Raw genomic sequence first — 4,009 nt, forward strand, 5'->3', positions numbered from 1 at the left:
TTGTGTCTGAGGCCATCTGTATGTCTTCTTTGCAAAAATGTCTGTTCATGTCTTCTGTCCATTTCTTGATTGGATTATTTGTTCTTTGGGTATTGAGTTTGACAAGTTCTTTATAGATTTTGGATATTAGCCCTTTACCTGATATGTCATTTGCAAATATCTTCTCCCATTGTGTCAACTGTCTTTTGGTTTTGTTGACTGTTTGCTGTGCAAAAGATTTTGATCTTGAAGAAGTCCAAATGGTTCATTTTTGCCCTTGTTTCCCTTGTCTTTGGTGATGTTTCTAGGAAGAAGTTGCTGTGGCTGAGGTCGAAGAGGTTGTTGCCTGTGTTCTCCTCAAGGATTTTGATGGATTCCTTTCTCACATTGAGGTTCCTCATCCATTTTGAGTCTATTTTTTGTGTGTAGTGTAAGGAAATTGTCCAATTTCATTCTTCTGCATGTGGCTGTCCAATTTTTCCAACACCATTTGCTGAAGAACCTGTCTTTTTTCCATTGGACATTCTTTCCTGCTTTGTTGAAGTTTAGTTGACCATGGAGTTGGGCGTCTATTTCTGGGATCTTTGTTCTGTTCCATTGATCTGTGTGTGTCTGTTTTTGTGCCAGTACCATACTGTTTTGATGATGACAGCTTTATAATAGAGCTTGAAGTCTGGCATTGTGATACCACCAACTTTGGTTTTCTTTTTCAACCTACATCTGGCTATTCAGTGTCTTTTCTAGTTCCATATAAATTTTAGGATTATTTGTTGCATTTATTTGAAAAAAATGATGGTATTTTGATCGGGACTGTATTAAATGTGTAGATTGCTTTAGGTAGCATGACATTTTCACAATATTTGTTCTTCCAATCCATGAACATGGGATGTTTTTCCATTTCTTTGTGTCTTCCTCAATTTCTTTCATGAGTACTTTATAGTTTTATGAGTACAAATTCTTTGCGTCTTTGGTTAGGTTTGTTCTAGGTATCTTATGATTTTGGGTGCAACTGTAAATGGTTGTAAATGGGATCAACTCCATAATTTCTCATTCTTCTGTCTTGCTGTTGGTGTATAGAAATGCAATTGATTTCTGTGCATTGATTTTATATCCTGACATTTTACTGAATTCCTATATGAGTTCTAGCAGTTTTGGAGTGGAGTATTTTGGGTTTTCCACAGAAAGTATCATATCATCTGCAAAGAGTGATAGTTTGATTTCTTCTTTGCTGATTCAGATGACTTTTATTTCTTTTTGTTGTCTGCTTGCTGAGACTAGGACTTCTAGTACTATGTTGAGTAGCAGTGGAGATAGTGGACAACCTTGTTGTGTTTCTGACCTTAGGGGAAAAGCTCTCAGTTTTTCTCCATTAAGAATGATATTTGCTCTTGGTTTTTCATAGGTGGCTTTGATGATATTGAGGTATATACCCTCTATGCCTAAACTTTGAAGAGTTTTGATCAAGAAAGGATACTGTACTTTGTCAAATTCTTTTTCAGCGTCTATTGAGAGTATCAAATGGTTCTTGTTCTTCCTTTTATTAATGTATTGTATCACATTGATTCATTTGAGAATGTTGAGCTAAACTTGCAGTCCAGGAATAAATCCTCCTTGATAGTGGTGAGTAATCCTTTTAATGTACTGTTGGATCTTATTGGCTAGTAGTTTGGTGAGAATTTTTGCATCCATGTTCATCAAGGATATTGGTCTATAATTCTTGTTTTTGATTGGGTCTTTTTCTGTTTTTAGAATCACAGTAATGTTAGCCTCATAAAATGAGTTTGAAACTTTTCCTTTCGTTTCTATTTTTTTTGGAACAGTTTCAGGTGAATAGGTATTAATTTTTCTTTGAATGTTTGGTAGAATTCCACTGGGAAGCCATCTGGCCCTGGGCTCTTGATTGTTGGGAGATTTTTGATGACTGCTTCAATCTCCTTATTGGTTATGGGTCTGTTCTGTTCAGGTTTTCTATTTCTTCGTGGTTCAGTTTTGAAAGTTTCTATGTCTCTAGGAATGCATCCATTTCTTCCTGACTGTCAAATTTGCTGGTGTAAAGTTGCTTTAATATGTTCTTATAATTGTATTTCTATGGTGTTCATTGTGATCTCTCCTCTTTCATTCATGATTTTATTTGTTTGGGTCCTTTCTCATTTCTTTTTGATAAATCTGGCCAGGGGTTTGTCACTCTTATTAATTCTTTCAAAGAACCAGCTCCTAGTTTCATTGATTTGTTCTTTTGTTTTTTTGGTTTCTATTTCATTGACTTCTGCTCCGATCTTTATTTCTCTTCTTCTGCTGGGTTTAGGTTTTCTTTGCCATTCTGTCTCCAGCTCCTTTAGGGGTACAGTTAGGTTGTGTACTTGAGGGCTTTCTTGTTTCTTGAGTAAGGCTTGTATTGCTATATACTTTTCTCTCAGGACTGCCTACACTGTGTCCCAAAGATTTTGAACAGTTGTGTTTTTATTTGCATTTGTTTCCTTAAATTTTTAAAGTTGTTCTTTAATTTCCTGGTTGACCCATTCATTCTTTAGTAGGCTCTTTAGCCTCCATGTATTTGTTCTTTCCAACTTTCCTCCTGTGATTGACTTCTAGGTTAGGAGAATTTTGGTCTGAAAATATGCAGGGAATGATCCTAGTCTTTTGGTACCAATTGAGACCTGATTTATGACTCAAGATGTGATGTATTCTGGGGAATGTTCCATGTGCACTAGAGAAGAATGTGTATTCTGCTCTTTTGGGTGGAATGTTCTGAATATATCTATGATGTCCATCTGGTGCATCTGGTGTGTCATTTAAAGCCTTTATTTCCTTGTTGATCTTTTGCTTAGATGATCTGTCCATTTCAGTGAGTGGGGTTGGTAAAGTTCCCTACTATTATTGTATTATTGTTGACTTTTTCTTTGATTTTGTTATTAACTGGTTTATAATTGGCTACTCCCATGTTAGGGGGATATATATTTAAAATTGTTAGATCTTCTTGTAGGACAGACTCTTTAAATATGATATCGTGTCCTTTCTCATCTCTTATTATAGTCTTTGGCTTAAAATCTAATGGATCTGATCTAAGGATTTCCACCCCAGCTTTCTTTTGATGTCCATTAGCATGGTTAATTTTTCTCCATTCCCTCAGTTTAAATCTGGAGGTGTCTTTGGGTCTAAAATGAGTTTTTTTTGCAGATAGCATATGATGGGTCTTTTTAAAAAATCCATTCTGATATCCTGTGTCTTTTTTTTTTTTTTGCAGTTTTATACCTTTATATGACAATCAGCAATTAGTTTTCATCGATGTTAACTGTCTGTAGATTTTTGAAAGTGGTGACAGGTACATAGGCGACCAGTGTGTAAAGCTTGTTTGGGAAATCTTCATCCTCATTACGGTTTTTGGACAACCGCACACAGATGTGGTATGGAACGTTCCTTATTCCTTTGACCCAGACAGCTTTGTTGAGCCTCATTTCAATTTCACATTTGGAGTTCCCATCTCCTTCATGGAAAATTTCTGGATCTCTTTGAATGACCAAGGGGCATGTTTCTTGAAACCCACTCCATGGATGCACTTGTGAATGTTGATTGTGTATTCTCTGGTCACTACCTCATTGATGGCAGAATGGCCCTTCTTCTCACCACCTTTCTTTGCAGGAGCCATTCTGCTGGGCCTGGGTTGGAAAGGAAGAGTGCAAGGTATTGTGAGAGAGGGAAAGCTATCCTGTATCTTTTGATTGGGACATTAACCCCATTTACATTTAGGGTAACTATTGAAAGATGTGATTTTAGTGGAATTGTACTGCCTGTAATTTCACTGCTACTGTATATTTTCTCTGTTCCTTTCTAGTCTGTTACTTTCAGGCTCTCTCTTTGCTTAGAGGATCCCTTTCAATATTTCCTGTAGGGCTGGTTTTGTGTTTGCAAATTCTTTTAGTTTTTGTTTGTCCTGGAAACTTTTTTTCTCTTCTATTTTCAATGATAACCTAGCTGGATATAGTATTCTTGGCTGAATATTTTTCTCATTTAGTGCTCTGAATAGATCATA

The 4,009-nt window shown here is 36.2% G+C and overlaps 1 pseudogene; it reads right to left on the reverse strand.

Annotated features, from left to right (window-relative positions):
- Positions 1-3,251: 3,251 nt before the first annotated feature.
- On the reverse strand, positions 3,252-3,625 carry LOC123947467 (annotated as a pseudogene).
- Between the last annotated feature and the right edge of the window lie 384 nt (positions 3,626-4,009).

Source organism: Meles meles, chromosome 7 (genome assembly GCF_922984935.1).
Source record: "Meles meles chromosome 7, mMelMel3.1 paternal haplotype, whole genome shotgun sequence".
Taxonomy (NCBI): domain Eukaryota; kingdom Metazoa; phylum Chordata; class Mammalia; order Carnivora; family Mustelidae; genus Meles; species Meles meles.